The following is a 26,548-nucleotide window of genomic DNA, read 5'->3' on the forward strand; positions in this document are numbered from 1 at the left end:
CCTGGCTGGCATCTCAACCGCGCCTTCTCACTCAGGCTGTCCAAATTCTTGCTTTTCTACAAGAGGTTGTCATCTAGGTGGGGATATATTTAGAAGCAGATATCTTCTGACACGGTCTATCACTTTCGGTTAATCAATATATTCATCACCTGGTCCCTACAATATATGGTACTGCAGCCCACCATGCCCCCTATTTCTACCCTACCTGAAACAGCTGTGAGACCATCGCAAGGTGGGTCTAAGCACTGTGCAAAGACTCAACATAAAACTGAGTTAAAAGTAATCCTTGTTATTGTTAATGCTACCCAGCTGGATGAAAAAAGTGACCCTAATTTGTAAGGACGTGCAGTTAATTGATTAGTGCAGTCACTGCCAGTTTTCATTCTAGCACGGGGCGCACATTAGTAATCACCGGAAAGGTCTAATGTTCCAGCTCAGTTTGCCATCAAGTATGGCCACCCTGTGTACTCCCATGAAGGCGCCATTGAGTCGGCCAGGCTCTGAGCAAGAGGTGGAAATCATTTATTGCTGACATCTGGACACGCAATCTATTTACACTGCATCATATGTGTCCTGGCGCACTTTTAAGCAGAATTATTCGAATGCATGGCCAGCAACTCTTAGCAACGCACACATCAGTTTGCACATAGTACTGCCTCGAGGAGCTTTTCAGACGTTAAAGCGTCTCTTGCAAAACTGCACAATGTGAACACAGAGCAGACCGAATGAGAACCTAACTTTCACCGCCCAATGAGAAACTGGCTGATCTGAAAAGCGGATGACTTCAGCCTTGTTTTCTTCCCAGCTGCACGCCCTGGCTCCATACCGCCCACAGTAGGGCGTGTCCCTCCTGGAAGCATGATCTAAGCCCCTCAGTAACTAACTGGACAGACAAATGCTGCCCAGCCGGAAAGCTGCCGCAGTGAAAGACAGTCAGCAGGAAATAGAAGGCGGCAAGACAAATCTTTACTTGGTCGATGCCATCCCAGAATCAGTCAAGGAGGGAGGGGCAGATGCCTGAGGCAGCAGAGGCCTGAGGCAGCAGAGACCCGTGGCAGCAGAGACCCATGGCAGCAGAGGCCCGACCGCCCGAGGCAGCAGAGACCCGTGGCAGCACGCAGCAGAGGCCCGAGGCAGCAGAGACCCGAGGCAGCAGAGGCCTGCAGTCAAACCGCACCCAGAAGACCTATGGCTTGGACACGTGCGTGTACAGTTAGTCCTATTCCCTCTCGTCTTTGGCAAAAATGTTTATGTATTCCGCCTGATCTTTGAATGTACCCCACCAAGATACTGATTGTGGATACCCTGGGAAAGGAAGTGACGCGCTGGGTGTAGTGTTAGGGATGGCACTCTAAAGCTCTATACTTGGCTGCACGGCAGGCTAATGAAAGGCACTCTCGAAAGACACAGCATTGTAAAGTGTCGGGTGTCGGGTGGACCTGCGACACTTGTGAGGCCTACAGCCGGGCTCTAAATAAATCGACTCTCACACACTGTATGGGGAGTATGGGTCAAGACCTCGAGAGGTCATGCGCCCCTTTATTTATCCTCTTCGGGCGAGCCCGCCCTCAAGGGGGACGCAGGGTGCAAAAATGTGTTGTGATGGCCGGTGGCACCATCACTACATCCCTCCTTTTCTTTAGCTGCTCACTGTCTTTCTGCTCTGTGATTCTTCTCAGGGCATGCATCATACAAAGTCTCTGAGCATTTGGCTGGGGGCAGGGTTTGGCCGGAGACCATACATCTGACTCCAGGAACTGGAACTTTGCCCTGTACTGTTCGGGGCTGTTTAAGAGGGATGCATTTCCTGGGTCTTAAGGAGATGAGTTTCCGGTTGGGACATCCTCCTCCATTCTCTGGGTCCGGGGCTGGTCCTTGCCTGCCCCGAGGGCGGGCTTGTATGTCGCAACCTCTTCTCCTTTGTCCTGATTGGCGTCTCTTCCCCACTCTGCCTGGAGTCCGTTCACCTTCTTGAATCATGTTATGTTCTGGGTTAGCATCCATGAACCCCTCCGGCTGGAGACCATGGTCCCTTGTATGCCAGTGACTTTTCATACTTCAGGTTCGTAGGGTGTTCAGACTTGCACCCCGGGAGCCTGTCCTTGACCACAACGTGGTCTCCCACTCACACACCGAGGAAGGTTGGGCCCGCCGTGCCAGACTTGTCTTTAGGTTGGTGGCTTTTCTCCTTGATTCAGCTGTCCAGCTCAGCCGGGTGCCTGGCAGGGTCCGTCGGCATGCTGTCGCACGGAGCCCGTCGGATCAGCACATGAGATGAAGCACAGTGGGTTGTGCTGTGTGGAGACTGGCAGTAGGCATTCAGAAATCTGTGTAGGCACTCCTCCTCATCCTCCTCTCTTTCTACCCCTATCCCCAGTGCCCTACTGAGTGTCCACATGAAGCGCTCCATCTCAGGGTTGGCCTGGGGCCACTGCGGAGTTATCTTGCGGTGTCGGATGGCATGTGCCGCCAGATAGTCTTGGAATTCTTGCCCATGGAACGGGGGTCCATTGTCGGACCTTATTTAATCGGGGAGGCCCATCATCGCAAAGGTCCAGTCGAGGACGGCCTTGACCTGCAGGAATGCTGTGGACGAGATGACCTCCACTATCAGGAATTTGGAGTGAGAGTCTACCAGGACAACAGTGCTGTGGCCATCGGGGAAGGATCCAAAGTCGATGCTGACCTTTGACCAAGGCTCAAGGCATGGTTCTTCTGTGAGGACGAGAGAAGGTGCTTGGTCGACCCCCTGTGATCTCACAGGCGTGACATCCTCTGATCATTTCATCAACCATGGTGTCCATTCCGCGGAACTACACTTTGCTGCGGAGATGGGCCTTTGTCTTGGCTATTCCCTGGTGTCCCACGTGTGGGAGACTGACCACTTGTTGCTGCAGTCCGCTTGGAACCACATTGGCCTGACACTGTAGCACGACCCCGTAGAGACCTTCGCTGAGTTTGCTGCAAGTTCTCCACAGCTGTTGTCTTGGTGTTTGGTCTTCTGCATACAGTGCACGGGTGCCATCCAGGAAATGTTGCCTACTCCAGCGGCCCGTGCTTCTTTAGTCTTTTCCTGGTTTTCGTCTTGTGTTGTCGCGGCACTTATCTTATCCAGCGTCAGTGCTTTGAACCATGCCTCTTGAGTGATCATCCACACTAGTTCCTCTGTGTCTTCTTCATCCATGAATGCCTGTGGCGACTCTGATATGACTGGGTAACGCAACAGAAAGTCAGCGGGGTTGTTGGCTCCCGGGCGAAACACCACCTTAAAGCCTTATGCTTGGAGCTGTACGGCCCATCTCTCGATCCTGGGAGGAGGTAGTCGTGTTGTCCGGGCAAATAGTGGGATTGGCGGCTCGTGGTCAGTCACCACTCAGAAGTCGTGTCCATAGAGATAGAGATGAAAGTGCTGGCAGACCCACTTGATGACAAGGGCTCCCTCTCAATTTGTGCCTACTGCGTCTCCGTGTCTGAGAGCACTCTGCTGGCGTATGCCACTGCTGCTCTGTCCTTGTTGAAGTTTTCTTGGAAAACAGCACCTAACCCGACTGAGCTTGCGTCGACGACCACTTTGGTGCGGCGTCCTGGGTGAAAATATGCCATCAAGGTCTTGTCCATCGGTGCCTCTTTGACTGCCTGGAAAGCTGTGTTTATCTCAGCCGTCCAGTTCCACGGTGCTCCGATCATCATGGTTCTGACAGGGAGGGGGGGTTTGGTATGAAGCGGCCACAGTAGGTGGCCATCCTTAGAAAACTGCAGATCTCAGTCATTGAGTTGGGCACTGGCGCTGAGCGGATAGCGATGGCCTTCTTCGGGTCGACTTGCAGCCCTTCACGGGAGAAGATGTAGCCGAAGGAGTCAATTGACTCCTGGTAGAAGGAGCACTTTGCCTTGTTGAGGGTGAGGCCACTGTTGGCAAGGCGTTGGAGCGCATTCCTAAGGTGCATGTGATGCTCCTCCAGGGTCCCTGAGAAGATGCAAATGTTGTCACTGAGATTAATAACCTCCTGCAGGCTGTACTTTGTCTTACGGATTGCGTTTTGGAAAACCTCAGCGGCCGATGACACTCCTAAGCTTAGCCGTTTGTATCTTCTCAGCCCCACGTGTGTGGAGAATATGGTGATGTACCTGCTCTATGGGGTGAGTTCAAACTGATGGTATCCGGTATTTAAGTCGAGCTTGAAGAACCATTTTGCTCCATTGAGGTCTGCCACAATGTCATCCATCGTGGGCATCAGATGGTGCTCCCTCTTCACTGCCTGGTTGGGGAGGCGCATGTCGACACACAGCCTGATGGCCCCCAGCTGCTTGGGTTTGGTGATGACGATGAGGGGCGACACCCAGGGGGTTGGACCAGTGACCTTTTCTATGTCTCGAGTTTTTCCAGCTTCTGCAGCACTTCCTCAACCTGCGGGCGCAGGTTGAATGGCACTCTCGGTGTCTTAGTGCTTTCGGTCAGACTGAGGAATCGATGTGGACCTTTAACTGCTTGCCCTTGAGTCGTCCGAGGCCCTTGAACAGCTTTGGGAACTCATGCAAGATGGCATCTGTGTGTGAGTCGTAGACTTGATTGGCAAAGAAGACCAGTTCCAGGTCATTGGCCATGTGGCAGCTGAAGACAGTGTCTTTCTCCCCCTCTGTCACGTGGAACCTTGCCGGGTTGCAATGTCCCTCTCTGGCTTTCTCTACCTCAAACACCCCTCACAGGGGGAGCAAGTCAGTCCCACCGTATGTGTAGATCTTCGCTTTGGTGGGCGAGAGGGGAGGGAGAGCTGAGAGACGCTCGTACTGTTCAAGGTCCATGACATTGACGGATGCTCTGGTGTCGATGAGGGCCTCCACCGCTGAGCCTGCCATGAGGATTGAGCACATGGGAGGTGGTCGTCGGTGTCGATCAGCAAGGCTGACAAAGGATACTACGAATACCTTGTCATCCTCCACCTTCATGGCGAAACCTGGGCCTGGTGGGGTAACACCTTCTTTCCCCAGTGGGTCACTGAGATATAGCTGTTTGATGGCGGCCGACACCCCGTGAGGCTCAATGTCCTGGGTTCTAGACCTTCCGCCCCGCAGACCTTTGTGAAGTGATTCAACTTTCCGCATCGGGAGCATGTTTTGCCTTTCACATAGCAGGGGTCAGTTGGTGGGCGCTCAGTGTCACAGTTCCCACAGGGTCCACTTGTGGGAAACCTCTGGCTGGCACGAGTTGCATTTGGGCGACTCTGAATAGCGTCCACCCTCTTTTCCTTGATGGTGACTGGTCGAGCCGACCCGGATGTGCCTGGGTGTCTGTTTAGGGCTGCTTCCATCTCATTAGCTTGTGCGTTCGATAGTTTGTGAGACCTTGCTAGTACCAGTATGTCATCGAGCAACATACCCGGCTGCCTGAGGATTAGCCGGCGCAACAGAACAGACCTGCACCCCTGGATGAGCTGTACTCTGATTTCCTCCCTCTGGTCATGGAATGTGCAGGAACTTGCAAGCCTTTTTTACCGGGCGTAAAAGACGTAGACCGACTCAGTTTCAACTTGCTTTGCTTGGCGTAGCTTGAAACATTCGAAATCAGGATTGATCTGAAGGTCAAAGTGTTGATTCAACGCAGCCACCACTGCATTGTAGCCATCAGTTTGGGAGTGTTTCGAATAAATAGTAGAATTCCCCTCCGCCATAGCACATGAGCAGCGACCTCTTGACTGTCCCGTCCGTTTCTCTCAGGCCTGTGAAATAGTGGTGTAGCCAACCAATCCATGATTTCCATCATGGGGTCCACGAGCTCGCTGAACGGTGGGAGGGAAGTCACAGCTGTGTAGCCCCGATGTTGAGATGGTGGTGATGGTGGTGGAGCAGCCACTTGCGGCCCTCCAGCCCCGCCTTGGGCTGGTGTGCTCATGGTGCTGTGTGTTTCCTTCCTTCACCGAGTGATGGAGTGGCAGTCCTTTAGTGTTTCTGGTGTGGGCAATTGGCACTGACTGTTTCCTGATGTGTACCGTTCGACTGGTGCGGGCAATGGCTATGCCCCGCTGCCAGAGTCTGCTTTGTGTTCCAGTATGTGTATGGGGAAGGAAAAGGAAGGTTTGTCACTCTGTGTGTGTGGGGCTGCGTGATGTGCCTGTCCCCCAGTAGCTTGTGCCTTTTCCCCAAACGTTAAAGTTCCTTGTTTTTAATTTCTTTTCTTGCTTTTTTCCCACTCACTCTCTGCACGGTGCATGGTGAAAACTGGTCAGCACGCAACCGCTTGATCCTCAGCCCTCGCGCCAAATTGGGCGCTTCTGTTTTGTTCTTTCCAATACACGCTGCCGGTGTGAAGAGGAGAAGCAGCACAAGGCAAACCTTCGACTCACCTGTTGCTGGTGTCGGGAGCCGACACGCCGCCTGCAGGCGCAAGGCCACAGGTGCCAGGACTGGCGTGCGCGTACACTGGGAGGCACCTCGATGTTCTGCCTCGACAGACATCGCCTGCCTGGAGGCCGTAGCGGAGGGAGGGGCTGCAGTGAGGAGTCCAGGAGACGCTGGGCCACCACACAGACAGAGAGGCCCTCCAGAGCTTCCGGACTAGATCGAAGGCTGATGGGAGGCAAAGGGCAGGTAAGTACCGCCTCATCGCCAATGTAAAGTGTTGTGTGGCAGCGGGACCTGCGACACTTGTGAGGCCTATTGCTGAGCTCTAAATAAATTGACACGCACACACTGTATGGGGAGAATGGGCCAAGACCTCGAGAGGGCATGCGCCGGCCCCTTTATTTACCCCCTTCGGGCTAGCCCGTCCTCAAGGGTGACGCAGGGTACAACAATGTATGGTGAGTGTAAAAATTCAGGACAATGGGTCAACAGTCAGGACAAAAATTCAGGACAGGAGGTCATAATTCAGGACAAAACTTCGGGACAAAAGGTAAATTTTACAGACACGTAAGAGGAGGTCGCGTAATAGTATGTAATTAAGCCCATCCATATCCAAACATATTCAACCATTTGCAAACCTATCCATCATGTATCCTTCCATCCATCATTTCACTCATCCATCCCTCCATCCATCCTTTCACTCATTCATTCATTATCCATCCATCCACCCTTTCACCCTATCCATCAGTACACTCATCAATACACTCTTTCACCCATCCACCCATTCACTCATCCATCCAGACTTTTAGCCTTTCACCCATCCAGCCATCCTTTCACTTACTCATCCATCTACCCACTCACTCATCCTTCCACCCATTCACCCTTTAAGTCATCCATCCATCCTCCCTTTCTCTCTCTATCGACCCTTTCACTTAGCCATCCTTCCTGCCACCCATCCACTCATGAATCCATCCATTGACACTATCGGTCATCCATCCACTCTTTCACTCATCTACCCATCCTTTTGTCAATCTACCCTCCCTTTCACTCACTCATCCATCCTTACATCCACCCGTTCACTCATCTGTCCATCCATTCACCCTTTCACTTATCAATTCACCCATCATTTTACTCATCCATCCACCCATTCACTCACTCATCATCCACCCTTTAACTCATCCCTCCATCCTTTCACTCATCCATCCCCCCTTTTACTCATCCTTCTACCCTTCCACCCATATATCTATATTTTTACATTTTGTCTTATCCATCCGTCCACTCGCTCATCCATCCATCCTTTCTCTCATTATCCATCCATTCACCCTCTCATTCATCCATTCACCCTTTCACTAATCTATCTAGCCATCCACCCATCCCTTCACATACTCACTCACCCACCTTTTCATTTTAATTATGAACTGAGCCTTTGTCTGCAGAGTTGCAGACAGAAGAGACCCATCAAAAACGTCACTCTTGCTCTAGTTCCTAAAGCAAGGGGTGGGGCGGGGAAGGGTTCACTATGGCCTTGCACATATGCAATCTGAGTCATGAGTCATGCATGATGCACAGCGCCAGGCCATGAGGTGACTGTGACATGGTGTTGTTTCCAGGGCTTTCAGTGGGATGAAAAAACTGGGGGGTTTCTCCAAAGTGGATGTTTGATGTAATTAAGGGCGCGGCTTTAAACACCTAAGCTTAAAATCTGTGCTTAGTATAGTGTACCGCCTGACTGGTATTTTGCGTCTTCTGTCATTGTATCCATATAACACAACAAGTAACGTTACACCTGCAACAAGCCAGAATTATTGGCTTTGTCAATGGTTGTTAGTTTCATAAAATAAAAAAGCAGCAATCATGGCTTCCTTTGATATTGAAAATGCATCAGTTCTAAAATGGCGAGACTGTCACCCTAATAGCCTTTGACCCCAGTGGAATGAAATAAACGTATCCTTTGCCACGTGCAACCATGCACACAGTGCACCATAAAGCCCCCGTCTCACCTTTTATTTTTAACGCTAACCAACATAAAAAATGATTACACAACAGACTGGACAAACAAAGCTTTACTAACACAACGCATCGGACAAAATTCCACAACTGTATTGAAAAAATAGTGCGATCCTAAAGAAGTACAGTGCACCACAAATGGTAGAAGGGTGCTAATGCTGGTAAAAGAACTGGTCAATACATTGACTAATGTTCCAGGGCGCTGGATGATTTCCAGAGCAACCAATAAGGAAGGCTACCTGCCAGGATAATTCAAGAAGGCCCTGTAAGGGGTCCGGGGATAGGAAACCACACACCGTGGACAAAGCAACCTAAACACACCGTAAAAACCTCATCACTGGTTGACCTGGCTCCATTCTGTACTTGTAAACATTCAAACCTGGATGGCTCAGATTAAATATTCTAGTGGGGTGGCATACTCAAAACTTCACAATGTGCTATAAGTCCTCGGCATTCAGTGAAATCTTGAAAGAATAGATAATCAATAACTCTCCTTAGATTCACAAATTATTGCGAAATCAATCTTCATTCAATAGTATAATGCTTTATTCGCTAGACTCAATATATTAAAAAAAAGTTAAAAAAACAGGAATCAGCTTTGCTAACACGTTTTGTTCCTTACAGCAGCTTTATCATGGTAAAATCTATCGTTGAAGGGCGAAAAACACATATCACATGGCAGTTCCTAGACATTTGAACTATTAAAAAATCTTCATCATCCCACTGAGTCTCATCAGCATCTCTCGTTTTTCTAGAGGTGAGAACATGTGCTTGAACTGCAGGATTAGGGGGCATATCATCAAGGGCTTTATCTCCGCTTTTCTGGCTTTAAAAGCCAGAAAAGCGGAGATAAAACCAACGCCCTATTAGCAAGAGGGTGCTAACATGCGTATTCGCATGTTAGCACACTTTTACACTACGCCTACCTTTGTATCTCTAATGAGATGCAAAGTGGGCGTTCCTGACATACACTACATGTCATGAGAGCAATAACGCATCTTTGTGCTATCAGCAAGGATGCCCTTGCATTTTAGCAGACGTTAGGTTTTTGGAGAAAACTGCTGTTTTCTCCAAAAACTAACGTCTGCTAAAATCCTGACTAAGCCACCCCTAACATTGGGGGTGGATTGTGCTGATACGACCACAGGGTCGTATCAGCAAGGTTATCGCCCTTTTGCAGGGAACATCGCTGGAAAACCAGCGATGTTCACTGTAAAACGGCGATAACATCGCTATCTCTGGAATTTTTATCGCCCTGGAGCAGCGCGTTGATGATAACGCGCTACCAGGGCGATAAAAAGCAGAGATAGCAAGCGATAAGAAAATTATCGCTAAGCACGGCCAGCGATATGGCCCTAGATGCGTTCACTGCAGAGGATTAAACCGAATATGCCAATAATGATTACAAGTTTATTCAGCAACGTGTGCATTTAGATAATTAAGGGGCACTCTATGGGGCATCCCCCAATCCAAACTCCTTCCACTCAAAACTGCTCTACACTCCACTTATCCCATTTTCAATTAAATTCGGTAATGTCACTCCAAGCCTCAGCTAGTTACATTGTCTCATGTCTAGAATAAAATTGAAACAGAGAGCTCCTGCCTACAACACAATCCAAACTAATTCTCAGAGTCACCTCTCTAATCTACTCAAACTAGCTGGCAGCCTGAGTGAAAACAAAAGTCTTCTGGAAACGCCAAGAAACAACTTCCCCCCATTTGCCCCCCCCCCCCCCTCCTCTCAGGCAGTCTTTTGTCTTTCAGAATGCCCTGCCCTGGACAGGGGTTGTAGGAGGCCGGCAATACGCTTTGCAGCCCAGACGGCCCCTTTGCAATTCTGTATGTGGCAACCAGCCGCATACAGCATGACAACGGGCGGGGCGGGGCTGCTCTTGCGATCCAGGAGGAGCGCGAGGCGGCCCCATCAGGGGGCTGAGGCTTCATGCAGGGAACAGCGCTGTTCCCTGCAGTGCCCAAAATTACGGACAAAAGGTGTCCGTAAAAAGGATCCTCACGGACAACGGACGTGAGGTCCAAATTACGGACGGTCCGTGAAATGTATGGACGGTTGGTCACCCTACTCAGGCTGTCAGATTTGGTCTGGCTGTGGTGTTTTTGGATACATTGCTCCACATTCACTTTTAGTTTTTTAAATCGCAGTTTTTTTTTATTGTCGTAATGTGACACATTGTCGCGAGTGAGTTTGTTTACAGGGTAAGCGCTGTGAAGGAAAATGTCTGTGGCGCCTTTTATTACCGTATTGCGGTGCGGCCCCTCATGACGTCAGGGCATAGGGTCGGGTGGCACCCTATACCGGATTCCTGCCCGAGAGCATGAGGAATTAAGAACCTTTGTACTGAATTGATTGAGACTGCGGACTACTGTGTAAAGGGCCATTCGCTGCTCACTCCTACCGCAAGTTGTGGTCATAATTGACACCCCAAGGCCATACACTGACTCAGTCAGCACAGTTGCAAGACGAGCACCCAAGAGCCTCATTTCCTGCCCTGCCCCAACAGCACGCGAATGCTTGTCACAGTACCAGGAATGGATGGAAAACAACTCTCCAGGGAGTCTGCAGTTCTAGGAACCTTTGTGTGAGCGCATCTCACTGACTACGTCACTAAATCCCCCAGTGCCTGCTTGCTTCTCGCCGGTGCCCACTGCGTAAGAGAAAGATTAGGGGGAAGCAGGCTTTAAGTGGGCCGGGTCCTGCCGGTGCTCAAGCAGGCGCCGAAACGGGTCTCTACCGGGCTCTCCATTTCTGCCCTCACAATCTTAACTAGTCTGCAGCAGTGATGTAACTTCAAAGACACTCGTTCTTTCAGGGTCTCTTCATTTCAGAGCGGAAGCATTTTCAATATTCTATACAGCGAAGCCACAGTTGTTGCTTATTTTTCTTATGCAACTAACAACCATTGACAAAGCCATTAGTCCTGGCTTCTTGTAGGTGTAATGTTACTTGTTGCATTATATAACTTGATGCAATTACAGAAGTACAAATACCAGTCGAGCTGCACAATATGCAAAGCACATATTTTTAGCTCACGTGTTTTAAGCCACGCCGGCACGCCCCTTTGATGGACCCCCAGTTTTTACATCCCACTTTAAAAGCCCTGGAGGAAAAGGCGCCTGCGCGACTCAGTAGAGAAGGGCGCCCTCTCCGACCCCTCCCGCAATACAGTATACTGACCCACCACCCTATTACTTTCACAGAAGCTAAAGTTAAACTCAGACAGAAGCGGGGGATGGGGCAGTGGTAAGGCTGTTAAATCTAGACTTTAAGTACCTTCCAAAAATGAAAAAGTGGCATTTGACGTCACTTGTCTGGAAACATTTTCACAAGCAGGACACATAAATTAGTGCATATAGGCGCCCATTTGTACTTGTTTTTCACAACTCTTGTTCCCAATCTTGAAGTTAAGGTGCTAATATTACCCTACTCAGTGGTGCTCAGCTCATCAACCTCACAAGGATGTAAAGCTGAGCAGTCACACTGAGATATGAACCTGTGAGGTTTCAGTTGGCTGCAGAATTCTCCAATAGGCACATTAATGGAGTGAGTTGTTTTAGCCGCCTTAAGCAGCTGGCCTTGTGTACTACCTGGTAAAATACGCCCGAGTGCTAGGGCGTTCTCTTCCCATATCGTGTGTATTCAGAAAGTCTCAGTCTTAAATACTCGTTGGCTGTGGGTAATGTGTGTGCTGGGCGTAATCTAGAGGTCACAGGTTATAAACCTTGTGGGTTCATGTATTTTTTGCAGAGACCTACCGATCCCGCAGGTTACAATTTGCAATCCAGGTTAAGAACTAGTGGATTCTACAATCCCCACACAGACCAGCATAAAATGCACAGAAATACGTGTGAATGCATGCAGGTTTAATTCAAAGGTTCATTCTTTTGGAGTCAATAACATGAGTACTTTTAGCGTTGTCTTGTGTATCTCCTTATCTCGCTTACAGGTCATGCCACACCTTATTCACTTTCATAAGGAAATTCGTGTACCTTTTCAGAGTTTATGAAATTATGAGCCTATAGACTTCTGTTGGTTCTTAGCACCTTTCTGAATTCAGGCACTCTATCAATGGAAGGCAGCTTTATTAGAAGTGCATTATATCCTAAAAATAAAGCATGTGCAAGTATAAGAAATGACATGTTGAAAATTAAAAAAGTAGTTAATATCACCCACCCATAGTCCAGCAGCCAATGAAAAGATAGCGAGATACAACAGCCATCATTTCGCTTTGTGTGGAAGTATTCAGTAGCTTCGAGGCAGTGTTCAAATGTTAGATATCAGTAGTTTTCAAAAAGGGCAGCAATTATTTACGCATAGGGCTAGCACTCAAGGGGCAAAAAATAACAAGCATTGGCAAATCCAATTGGTCTTGCCTTTGGGACCTATTGACTTTGCCAACCCTTCATGTATACATAGAATGTATGAGGCATCATGCTATAGTGGGAAACTGTCACACACCGTACAGACAGCCATTATAGTGATGATCTCCAAGATTTGTTAACGCCCAAGGCAAATTGCCCCCTTTTGATGCTTAATCTTGACTATAGGCCACCACACACTCCGGGTTGCAAGCAATCTCAGGTCCCCTTGGTTGCAAGCTTCCCCTGCACTCCTCGAACTCTTAACATCCCGATACCTCAGAGGGTGGCTGATCTTTGCGCACACACCTCTTACACAGAGAGATGATGGTGTATGTCAGGATGGTCCTTGTCCCAACCACGATCAGTTCCACCTATCACCACCCTACCCAGTGCAGTCTTTACAATCTCATGGAGACAGTGAGATCCTTTGTGTCCCTGGTATCTCGTGGACAGGAAACTAGATCACCGGCCCTTGGAGAGTACTGAGAGACCCAGGCCACGACAGTTGGCATTAGCTGCAGGTCAGCAACGTTCAAGCAAAATCCACCATGTGATAGTCCCCTTCTTGTAGCTAGATAATATCCAAACCACCACAAGTCTGCGGACAGTCCAGTTGCAGTCCCTCCTGTCCTAATGATGCCTCGTGTCAATGTCCCAGTATCAAACTAACGTAGTATGGTTCCAAATCCAAAGGAGTCTCTACTTTCGGAGGCCGAAGCCTTTGTCATTCAATGCACTGCTTGGGATAATACAATATACGTGGGCTCGAGAATTAAACCTCCAGAAACATATGTAGTGCTTGATACTCTAATAACAATATTCATGAAAAAACAGTTAAACCCATTCTAATGTTGAATCATCACATAAAATCATTCCAAAAGCTCATCACTTTACTACACACACAGTATCAATACCATACTATACACACTTTAAGTATCAATACCTTACTATAAGCACAGTATCAATAACTTAATACACATGCAGTTTGAGTATCAATACCTTACTACACCCACAGCCTAAGTATCAATACTTTTCTACACACACAGCTTAAGTACCAATACCTTATTACAAACAGTTTAAGTATCAATATCTTTCTACATACAGTATCAATACCTTCCTACACACAGAATTTAAGTATCAATCCAATGAGCCAGTTCGTACCAAAAAACACAATCAGGCGTCTACTAGAGCGCCTTCACAAATAGCAAAAATTTGAACAGATTCAAGTGAACAGACTGGGTTTCAAACTTTTGCAGCTCTTGTGCCAGGCCCTAGCACATCAAAGGCTCTGAGACGGCATGATGAATCACAGAAAAGATAATAGCACTAGATTCCAGTTACACTAACAAGCAAATAGGTTTTAATTTTATAGTTCCCTCTTTTCTGCTAATGATTGTGCAACTACGATATTTTAATATTCTTTAATCAAAATACTTCTTGCCCTCACCATCTTGTCTACTTTCCGAAGTATACGAGCACTACCATTACAATTATTATCATCATCATTGTTAAAAATTGGTTACTGGTTGACTGAGGTGTGAAAATTCCAAATAGGGCCCTAGCCACGACATGTGAAGTAATGGACCTCAGAGGGATGGCCTCAGGATACTTAGTGGGATGGTCAACTAAGGCTAGGACAAACCTATTGCTTAGGACGGTGTTGGGGTCCAAGGGTCTAATAACACCAATTCCCAGTCTCTCAAAGGGCGTGCAACAATCAGCATGGGGGTCCGGGGAGCTTTTAGCTTCCCCCCAGTCTTTTCACTAGCCTGATAGTCGGGACAGGTCTTACAATATACAACAGTAGCTGTCCTCATCTGGGACTAATAAAAGTGGGTTGACAAGCCTGTCAAAGGTCTTGTCCTGCCCGGGGTATCTCATGAGCCAGCCCCAGTAGGAAGGCCCTCTAACATTGGGGAACTACCAATACACAAGTTGCCACATGCTGAGGAACCTTATGGTCACTATAAAGGAGGTCATTCTCCCAGTATATTAGGTGATTTCCAGTATTGTCACCAGCTGCCTGAGCTTCAGCTTCCATCTTCAGGCCCTCAATGGTAGGGCACACCATCTGTGCCTTGCAGAACTCCTCCCTGGTGAGACCCATTCTGCTTGCTATCCTGCATCTTCAGGCAGGGTACCAAGGGATGCTATGTCCTCCCCAGTAGACAACGGGGCGGTCTCCTCTGGTTCCCATCCACCTGTGCTGGGGAAAATTCCGGGGCTGGTGCCCCCATGCACTCTGCTTTTCCCTTTCCTGGCAGCTGTCTGGGCCATTCTTCCAGGCTCCAAACCTTCTTGACTCCCCTCCTGGTCAGCCCTAGACCTGGTGGTTGCACAGACCCATTTGGGCAAACCCTAACTTTTCCAGGTGTGACCAGAGCTCCAGTCAGTGTGCTCCAAGTCATTCCCTAATACTCACTCCATGGGCATAACAGGGCTCACTGCAACTTTGAGAAGACCTGAGGGAATCCCCCCCACACACTCAAAGGAAACAAGTGCCACGGAGTAGTGGCTCACCCAGTTGTATGCTACCACAAACTGGTGAAATGTATTGGGTATCACCTGCTCAGAAAACACCAGATGACACCTAACAGTAGTCATACTAGCTCGTGTCCCTCAGAGAATCCAACCTCTGCCCATTGCTGGCGATGCACTGACTATACTAGGAAAAATAGGAAGGCATGTGCGCTTTGGGCACCGTCTCTGCATCACCCAGGGACACTTGGGTAACCTCACTAGTCTCCCCCACACTAACTGTGGCCACCTCCTCCTCAAGCACTACAATGGATATTCCCTGTGACCGCCCACCACTGGTAGAGTGATGCCCTCTTGGAGCACTTATATACTCAACGTCACAAATGCCAATACTGACCTCTATTTACCAAACCTGGTTTAATCTGTGATCACACAACCAAATTAATATGATCACCGTTTATTTTCTGACTTTTTCTCCTAAATCTTGTTTTTTCAAATTACATTTCTCAATCTATGTATCAAATTCTCATAATCATAAAATCATACCCAGCACATACATAACACAATTTATATAGACTTCTCACCTCAACATTTACCAAAAACTCCTGTCATCACACATGAAATAAAATGAATATCAAAAACAATTTTGTGCATCATACAAAATCATAACATATCAAATTTTTATAACAAGCAATTGAGCCTACATTCTGACCTTTCAAGCCTATAAGGAGCCTCATTGTTATTTCATATATTTAGTGCTCCTCTCTTTGGGCTATGAAACCACACAATGCTACAGTACAGGTTCAAAAGGCAAATCAGGATTGAAAAAGGGTTTGCCTTTAACTAAGAAGTTCCGGCAAATTTGAATTGCTCAACGTGAAGAAAGCCGGTATCCAAAAACCTGAGTGAAGAAAAATTAATGAAAAAATATCGTCGGTTAGATTAAATAGACACATCACTGTTTGTTGGCTTCTAAACAATTCAATCGGACGGTGGGCCATTGAAAAAGAGAAGGAAGAGGGCAGCCTTGAAGGGTTTCATTGCCAGGTGTTTGAAGCAAGAAGAACTGACTCAGGTTTATTTAAAAAATAAGAAACATTTGGTCATGGATTGATCTGCAGGAAATTCAAAGGTGCCGAAGAAGATTTTGGATAAGCGCTCATTCGTTCTGAGTCCTGAGGAGAAACCTAGAATACTGAAGGGTTTCGAAACGCATCAACAGTTTTTGTAACAATGAAGTGCATTTAAAATCAGAGACAGTGAGGTTCAGGGTTGTTATTGAACAAAAGACTGTAATTTCTTTTTGCCTTTTGAAGGCTTGAGAAGTCAGAACGTGGGCTCAATTGCTTGTTATAAAAATTTGATGTGTTATGATTTTGTATGAATCACAAAATTGTTTTCGATATTCATTATATTTCATGTGTGACGACAGGAGTTTTTGGTACATGTTAATGTGAGAGGTCTATGTAAATTGTGTAATGTACGTGCTGTGTATGATTTTATGATTATGAAAATATGATTAATAGATTGAGATATGTAATTTGAAAATAAATTATTTAGAAGAAAAGTCAGAAAATAAACAGTGATCATATTAATTTGGGTGTATGATCACAGATTAAACAAGGTTTGATAAATAGAAGTCAGAATCAGCACTTGTGACATTGAGTATATAGAATTGTGGCCCAGCCTTACTGACTAGGGCCCAACCCCTAGCAGGTTGTTGTGCTCTTGAAGCACTAGGCATCTCCCTTCATATGACCATACTCACAGCACTCATAGCACTTAGGAACACACTTCTGTGTTAGGCCTTTCTGGTGGCCAGATTGGGAGTGGGACCTTTTTCCCTGTGAACTGTTTTGGTGGCCTTGAGAGAACTCCCTGGTTTTATTTTTATCTCCCTCCTTTTTCATCTGGTGGGAACCCTGACCACCCTTTGGGGAGTCATCCTCAGACAACTTCTTAGGCTCTCTGGTGCTGACCCAGAGGTCTGCCTCCTCGGCGAGCTTCCTGGGATGAGTAAGCTTGCTGTCCACTATGTGTTGGCGCAGCACTCTGGAAATCAAATATTAAGCATGTGCCCCTCAGAATTAGGTTATACAGCCTAGTAAAATCAGTCACTTTGCTGCCCCTCACCCAGCCCTTCAGTGCTTTGCTGGCATAATATAAGAAATCCACCCAGGACAGATTTGGGAGCTTTTGGCTGTCCCTAAACCTGTGACGGTACTTCTCAGGGGTCAGTCTGAATGTAGCAACAAGGATTGCCTTCATGAGGGCATAACTGTTCTGATCCGTTGCCACTATTGTTAGGAGTGTGCCCCTCCCTACCATGGGCATGTGCTTCCATAGGCTACCCCACCAGTAATCCTTTGGGATCGTATGTACCCTGAGTGCAACTTCATAAGCAGCAAACCACATGCTGTTGTAAATTGGCTGCAATTGGATTAGCATTAGCGGAATCCATCTCGTATTTAGAGGCTATCTTGTCCATTTTGTGGAATCCATTTGTATTTCTGGCAGCCATTTTGCCTGCCATGTGCTCACCAATAGCTGTTTCCTTCTTCACTGTTGTTTTCCCTTGTGCTCTGTTTAAAGGACTGGCTATACATAGACTCTGCTACTCTGCACATGCGCAGAAGAGTCTAACTGTCCATGCATCTGTTTTTAGTCTGTAGCTGTTAGGTTGTTTCTACCAGAGTCAGCAACTGCTAGCTCCTCCTTTACTGTTGACTGTGCATTTCTGTATGACCATCTATGTGCATAACTCTTCTCATGTATACTTGTACCGCCTTTTTTCAGCCCCTGTGTGGGTATAAAAGGACCATGCTCTTTCTGTTCAGTGTGCTACTTCACTCAATACCGAAGGGTGCTGTTTGAATGTAGTTCCACCTCATGAGGTTTATTAAACTTTTTATATTTTCTATTCCAGTTTCTGTGCCAACTTTTTCCTATTGGTCTGAGGACTCTGTGCAGAGAAGGGCGAACCCCTTGCACTGGTAGGCCTAGCTGAGGTCCACTTCTACAAATTGGCGCCCAACCAGTGGGGCTCATCGGCGACTCGGATACCCAAAGGATTGGTGGCGACGAAGGATTGGAATCTCGCTCTGGACGCGATCGCTGCCCGATGAGACCCGAGTCTTGGCAACCACGGCGTTTTTCCTTTCTTTCTGATCTGACCATCCAGGTGGTGCCGGTCCTCGACTGAGATCTCTTCTGTTGAGCCGCCGTGCAGTGACCATTTGGTCGATTTTAGAACTTGGCAGTTGGAACCTGGACACCAAGTGATTGGTAAGTGTCCTTTTGCGGCGCTTGCTGTTGGTTTTGACGCCTGGGATTGGTAAGGTAGTTTAGTAAAACTTACTGTGGCTTTTGGATTGCGCATTTTGTGTTGGCCAACTTGGTTTGTTATGATATATATATATATATATATAAGTTGCAACCTATATAGTCAGGTAATGAGGAGAATTTTCTCTATCGGAAATTGATTTGAACGGCACATCGTACTAAACGTACCTTAAGTGCTACTTTGATTATAATACTGCATATTCTGCACTATTTTTGACATGCCTGTTTTTAGCACACTTCGTAGGATGTGTTGCTTTTGTAGTGGTACCAATTTGAGACTCGATGAAGCACAACCGGCCCCCCCGGAGGGGACGCCTAATAGGGATATGTATATTAAGCATGGTCTTTCTTCTATAATGTACAGCACATTATGGAATAAATACACTCGTAAGGATCCTGAGTTGCGTTGGCCTATGTATGGGTCATTTGATTTACGAAAGATTGAGTATGTGGAACAATGTCTGTGTAAGCGAAAGACTAGGCAAGATATGTTTAATTGTGTACGAATGTGGGAGAAAGAAGTGAGTGAACGAATGAAGCGTGAGCAAGCATTGATTGAAAAAGAACAGCGAAAGAACATTTATGTGAAAGCATTAGAGCTGAAGAACAAAGAAATAAAAGAGTTAAAAGAGAGAGAAGATAGGGAGCTCAATTTACAGGTAACTGGCCAATACGCTGTTCGGCGGCCCCTTTATCCTATACTTAATAAACCACAAGATGATTCCTTATTATTAGATCGCCCTCCACCTCCATATACTGTTCCGTCTGCCCCTCATGAGTCAGATGAGGACTCTAGTTCGGAGGAAGATAAGGCACGAGAAACTCGTTCTATGTTGACTGCTGCGCGTTCGTCCCAGCTCCGATCTGCTGCTCATAAAGCAGTTCATAGCACTGTCCCCGCCTCTAAACTTCTAGATAGTATGAGAGGGTGGTATGAAAGGGAACAGCTGTATTTTACTGAGGTGTTTGCCGCAGAGGTCCTTGAGCTGTTTAGGAAATATTCTGAGGAGTTAGAGGCTGACGATATAGCAGATAATTATAAACAAATGCGTGATGGTCTTTTTGTTTTCTCCCAGGTGGCTCATACAATCAGGCGTTTGGTTAAACTGCGTGTTGATGCAGTCCGTTTGCGAGAGGAGAAAAAGGCTGCAGACGTAGCTGCACAGACATCTCAGACCGGCATGGCACAAGCTTTTACCTCCGGAACAGATAAGACTATGATAGTTCATGCGAAACCTATGCGGGAGGCCGCGCCTTTGTATGTTCCTCCTAACGGACAGGGTACAAGTGATGATAAGGCCTCTATTGATGCGAAGGGTTATTTTATTTATAATTGGGTTTACACTCCTTGGAATAGGATGGATGTTATGGCACTTAAAACTGCATTGCCTGATCCGCGGAAAAATCCAGCCGCTTTTTATGAGGAAGTTGAGGGTGCTATTAGCTCTTGCACTATGACTTTGCCTGATATTGATTTATTTTTCGGATTGATATTACCACCTGATATGTGGAAAACTGTTCGTAAAATTGATGATCGTGCAGTTTTTGGGGCGTTATGGAGAGACTTAGAACAAATGGATGTAGAAAGGGAACCCGCACAGAAGCCATGTCAGTTAATTTTAGATCTTCCCGCAGCTATATTAGTTAAGTTAAAAACGATTATTCCCCCTAAAAAGATAGATTGGACTGTTTTAGCATCTTGTAAGCAAAAGGCAGATGAATCGGTCTCGGATTTCTTTATACGCTTTGAAGAAGCATTCCACGATTTTAGTGGCCAGTCATTGACAGATGACACAGGCAGACATCTGTTTGTCGATAAATATGTCGCAAACCTGTTGCCAGGAATAGCTAGTCGCCTAAAGGCCAGTGAGAGTTCATGGACTACCTCTTCCCCGGTTTCTCTCTTGACTATGGCTCAGTATTATGAACGCCAGGAATTAGAAGCAAAGGGTAATGAGGATAAGAAGACTAAAGAATTGAAAACGAAGGTTATGTTGGCTCAGGCTTCCGGTCTGCTTTTAGAGGTAGTGATAGAGGTGGAGGTGGATCTTATGGTTCGTCTTTCCCTTCTTATACTCGTTCGAATTTGTCTGCTGACCAGTGCGCGTACTGTAAGAAATTCGGGCACTGGGTTTCCGATTGTCCAGCACGACGTGCTCAGCAGTGTACACGTGGTAGGCGACAAATGAGAAATCGTCCAGGATATTCAGGGCCTAGAGGAAGCACAGGTGATCGTGCTAGGTTTGATGTTAATATACGTGGGCAGGATGGGTTCAACACTTTTGATAGAAGGAACCAATATCAAATGTCTGACTATGTGCCATCTGATTCTCAAGATTCTACTTATGCATAGGATTGCCTAGGATGGGGTAAGGAATCAGTTGAAGTTCCAGTAGATCAGAGGGGTCCCTATGTTACAGCAAATGCTTTGGGCTCCACTGATCAGTTTCTGGTTGATACAGGAGCTACTCGTAGCGCCTTGTCTAAACAATTGGTTCCAAGGGCTCCCCTGTCTGGCTTAACCATTACATCGATAGGCTTCGATGGAACCCCTTCCCTTAGCCCATTGTCGCAACCACTTGCATTCCATGTGGATACATTTACTGCTCCATGTCCATTTTTGCTTTCCCCAAATACACCAGACAATATTGTAGGTCTTGGTATGCTTAAGTATTTCAGGGCTACGATACGATGTTCTCCAGAAGGTGTACGTGTTATCTTGAATGACAACCATCCTGTGATGAAGAGAGCTTGTCTTGTTAAAGAGGATATTGCATTAGCTTCACTCCCTAGTACTTTGTGGGCTACTTCAGACACTGATGTAGGGCAAATGGTTATTCCACCAGTACACATTAGTGTCAAGGAGGGCGCTGTGCTGCCACGTTTGCCTCAATATAAAATTTCACAGGAAGGTGAAAAAGCACTCATACGTATTGTCCATGATCTCATTGAAGTGGGGGTTGTTGAGGAAGTTCCTTACAATGTTTGTAATAGTCCGATTCTTCCTATTCTGAAAAAAGATACTGACACTAGGGTTTACAGATTTATTATTGATTTGCGAGAAGTTAATAAGATTGTAGTACCACAATACCCCGTGGTTTCTGACATAACAACACTTCTTACTTTGGTTCCCCCGACAGCGACTACATTTTCTGTGATAGACTTGAAGAATGCTTTCTTTTCGATCCCTATTCATCCTGATAGCCGATATTTGTTCGGTTTCACTTTGAATAATCGATCGTATAGATTCTGTAGAGTTCCTCAAGGCTATACTGAGAGTCCTAGTATTTACAGTCAAGCATTAAAAAGACAACTTGATTCTTTCATTTTGCCTGAAGGAGTGGCTCTCATACAATATGTCGATGACATCTTGTTGGCAGCCGACACCCCTGAGCAGTGTGAAAAATGTACTTTGTCCTTGCTGTCTTTTCTTGCTTCCCATCATCACAAAGTATCACGAAAGAAATTGCAATATTGTAGACCGAAGGTGACCTACTTAGGTCACCTTCTGTCTAAGGAGGGCCGTGTACTCACACCAGATCGCATTCAAGCTATTTTAGACACACCAGTGCCCCGTACTCAGAAAGATGTCCGTGCATTCATTGGTCTTACTTCTTTTTGTAGGCAATGGATATTAGGATTTTCACACATTGTTAAACCCTTGCTAGCACTTTTGACCAAAGATACTCCAATGCCCCTCCCATGGACAGATGAATGTGAGACTGCTTTCCGACAGTTACGACAAGCTCTTTGTTCAGCACCAGTGTTAGGTACTCCAGATTATACGAAGCCTTTTACATTATATGTACACGAGAAAGATGGATGTGCATTGTCAGTTTTAGTACAGACACACGGTGACAAACAGCGTCCCTGTGCATATTTTTCAACAGTACTTGATCCTGTTGCTCGTGCGTTACCTGGATGCTTCCGTTCAGTTGCAGCAACAGCTGTGTCAATACGTCAGAGTGAAGGGATAGTTTTGTCACATAAGCTGTTGGTGCTAGTACCCCATGTGGTTGATGCCCTTTTAAATTAGACGAAGACGCAGCATTTAACTAGTGCTCGTCTGACAGGATACGAATTGACATTGTTGGCCCCTCACATTACACTACAGAGATGTGCGATACTAAACCCAGCCACGTTGTTGACATACCCGGCGACTCAGTCTCAGTCACAGGAGTCTCATGATTGTATATTCCTTACTGAGGAACAGACAAAGGGTCGTGTCAATTTGTAAGACATGCCCCTTTCAAGTGTTGATGGGGAACTATGGGTTGATGGGTCCTGTTTGAAGTTACCAGATGGTACAACGTCAGCTGCATATGCAATTATAACACTTCAGACGGTAGTTGAGACAGCTCGTATTCCACAGAAGTCAGCTCAGGCAGCTGAGCTACTAGCGTTGACACGAGCGTGTGAACTTAGTACTGACTTATCTGTGAACATTTATACAGACAGCCGCTATGCTTTCGGAGTGGCTCATGATTTTGGGCTACTCTGGAAGGAGAGGGGCTTTCTTACATCCCACGGGGTGCAAATAATGCATGGAGAATTAGTACATAATCTCTTGACTGCTTTAACATACCCGAAGAGGATAGCAATTGTTAAATGTAGCGCACATAAGAAAATAATTGATAAGATAGGACAAGGCAATGCTTTTGCAGACCAAACAGCCCGTGGAACTGCCATGCAGCGAAGCACCATGTCTATGTACGTAGTGAAGTCACAGGCCGAACGCTGGCATGATACCAGACAGGAAGTGCTAGATATGCAGAGAACTGCTTCTGCAGAAGAAATTGAGCAATGGTCTAAGGAGGGAACATTGGATGATGAGGGCTTTTGGAGGAATAAAGAGATGAGCAAGTGGAGATTGCCGACAGCTTATTTACAACCTATGATTCATATGGCACATGGGCCGGCACATGTTGGAGCCTCCTCGATAACGAAATTGCTCACGCAAGTTAGGGAGCACCCAGAAATTGCCGGTACAGCTAAAAAGATGGTGCAGTCTTGTCTGATTTGTCTTCAGCATATTCCTGGTAAAGGGACACGAACTCCTACAGGAGGGTTTGCTACGCCAACCGCACCTTTTGAAGTTTTGCAAATGGATTACATCCAGCTTGAGCGCTGTAATAACTTAAAGTATGTTTTGGTAGTGGTATGTGCCTTTAGTAAATGGATAGAGGCATACCCTACGAAGGACAAAACAGCTCTCACTACAGCAAAGGTGCTTTTGAATGAATTTTTCCCTAGATTTGGTGTTTGTAAACTTTTATGGAGTGATAACGGACCCCATTTTATTGGGCAAGTTGTCGAATATGTCCTGAAGGGGTTAGGGATAAAGCAGAAGTTTCATGCTGCTTTTCATCCACAATCAGCAGGGTTAGCGGAGAGGTATAACGCCACACTTAAATTAAAACTGGCAAAAATACTAGCCTCCACATCCTTGAATTGGCCAGACGCATTACCTCTGGCACTGTTGTCCATTAGATCAGTGCCACATTCGCGGTCCGGTCTTACACCTTATGAGGTGGTATTTGGGAGGCCTATGAACATTTGGGGAATACCTAAACCACGTCCCATACATGATGTGCCATGTGTATTGATGAGTGACTACCTATCACAATTGACTGACAGTTTGGTCTCTATTCATCAACAGGTTCGAGGAGCTCTTCCTGATAGGTCTGCAGGTGAAGGCCATGGACTTCGGCCTGGAGACTAGGTGATGATCCGATCGTTCCAGAGGTCGAGCAGCTTGGAACCGAGGTGTCGCGGCCCGGAGCAGGTGCTCCTTTCAACGAGAACTGCGGTTCGAGTGACGAACAGGAGGAACTGGGTGCACTCCACCCACTGCAAGAAAGTGCCGTCTACCTTGGTGGATCCTGTTGCTTTGATCGACCATCGGGACATCCTGGATACAGAAAAAGGCAAAGCCATATCACCTGACGAACCTGAGGAAGTCTTCCCGGACCACACAATTCCTGGAGTATCCCGATACCAACTGAGACAACGGAAAGAGCCTGCATTGCTGAAATAGACTGGTTGAGCAACCTCCCTGGGTTAGTGAAACGGAATGCCGATGTGGCAAGGGGGGGGGGATCAGTTCTGTATAGTGTAGCGACACCCGTCTTGACCCTCGGTGAAGAAATCAACGGCTGCCCAGGGATAAGAGCTCCAACGATTGTTTTCAACAATAAGCTGATCATGTCCACAATGAGATCAACTGTTGCTAAGAGAAAGATCATTTGTGCTATAGGGTTTGTTGTTGCTATGGTGGCTGTAGCAGTAATAACCTGGTTCGTTGAGAAAGTGGCTCCTGCTCGAGAACTTTTGATCGCTACTACTCCAGTATCAGTTGAACACCACTACTTTACGCTTCCCTACCATGAGCAGAAGCATCGACAATCCTACTTAAATAATACCTTTATCCAGATGTTGCATCATACTCATAATGCCACAAATACTACCAAATGTTGGGTGTGTGGGATGATACCTGCACATCAAAAGAAAGGAGGAACACCTTTTATTCCTCTTCCCTTTTCTCATAATGGTTCTTGTCAAGCTTGGTATGCGCTTTTGTCTGCATCTGGAAGACGCACAGTAGGCGGGCTTCTTTTTCGCCTCAATAAAGTATGCTATCAAGATAAAGATGGTTATCCTCAAGCCAAAGGGACCAAATGGGAATGGTAAGAGTATCAACCGGACAATATTTAAACGCCATATATCTTCACAAATATGAGAACTTTTACCAGTAATAAACAATTTGTGATTTCTGTTACTAGAGCTAAAGCAGATTTATGTGTAAGCAGTATTGGAAGAATTCCAGTGGGGAAAAGTGAATGTACTGTAATTCTGTCTATTGAAGGTATAAACAATAGCACTTTCATAGTGTCACACAATACTTATTTTATCTGTGGTCGCCACGGATATTATCAACTACCTGCTGGGTGGTCAGGCGTGTGCCATGTGTCCTTTCTATTGCCCCCTGTGTTTCTGGCACCTGCACCCTACCACGGGACCTTAAATTATTCGACGATATCTCTAGGAATAGATACAAAAGGACAATAAGTGTTGACGAAGTAGACCAAACTGATACCACTCTGCAACAATATGTCGATTTTAATTTAGGTTTGTTCTCCTTTGTGGGTGCTGCATTAAACAGTAGGAAAGTAAGACGATTAACTAGAGTTGTGGAAGCTGTTACCAATCAGACAGCTATGGCACTCTGGAACATTACGGAGGAGCTGCAAATTGCAAGGATTGTAGCTCTCCAGAACCGAATGGTCCTATATGTGGTTCTGGCTGATCGAGGTGGTGCATGTCGCATCATCGGTAGCAGCTGTTGTGTATTCATACCGGATCACTCGCCTTCAGTATATGACGCAATATCAAAGCTGCATAAGATTGCTGCAGAAATTCATCCAGAGACTGGTACTTGGACTCTGGCTGGATGGTTTTGGACTCTCGTTTCTGCTTGGGGCTGGAAGTTACTAACTATCCTGTGTATAATTATTTTGATACTTTTTACATGCTGTGTATGTATCCAATGTGGTCCAATGCTTTGCTCTATTTGCATTTCTGTCTGTATACCTGTCAAAAGGAATATTGCAGAGACAAAGGCCCAACAAATGTTGAATAAAGAAGTGGCCGAAATAATGCTAATAGATGTACGGGATGCATATTTAGATTACCACAGAGGAACAGATGTCTTCAGCTAATGCTAAAAGGGTCGTCTGTTGTAAATTGGCTGCAATTGGATTAGCATTAGCGGAATCCATCTCGTATTTAGAGGCTATCTTGTCCATTTTGTGGAATCCATTTGTATTTCTGGCAGCCATTTTACCTGCCATGTGCTCACCAAGAGCTGTTTCCTTCTTCACTGTTGTTTTCTCTTGTGCTCTGTTTAAAGGACTGGCTATACTTAGACTCTGCTACTCTGCACATGCGCAGAAGAGTCTAACTGTCCATGCATCTGTCTTTAATCTGTAGCTGTCAGGTTGTTTCT

At 46.4% G+C, this 26,548-nt stretch overlaps 1 long non-coding RNA gene across 2 annotated transcripts; it reads left to right on the plus strand.

Moving 5' to 3' along the window:
* Positions 1 to 909: 909 nt before the first annotated feature.
* Positions 910 to 26,205, plus strand: LOC146860116 (uncharacterized). Of its 2 annotated transcripts, none has more exons than XR_014978793.1 (2): positions 910 to 1,201; positions 24,203 to 26,205. It is a non-coding gene; the product is annotated as an uncharacterized LOC146860116 (long non-coding RNA). The 2 variants fall into 2 exon arrangements; XR_014978792.1 differs by lacking the exon at positions 910 to 1,201 and adding an exon at positions 2,150 to 6,585.
* The last annotated feature ends 343 nt before the right edge of the window (positions 26,206 to 26,548 follow it).

This window comes from Triturus cristatus, chromosome 3_1 (genome assembly GCF_964204655.1).
Source record: "Triturus cristatus chromosome 3_1, aTriCri1.1, whole genome shotgun sequence".
NCBI lineage: Eukaryota > Metazoa > Chordata > Amphibia > Caudata > Salamandridae > Triturus > Triturus cristatus.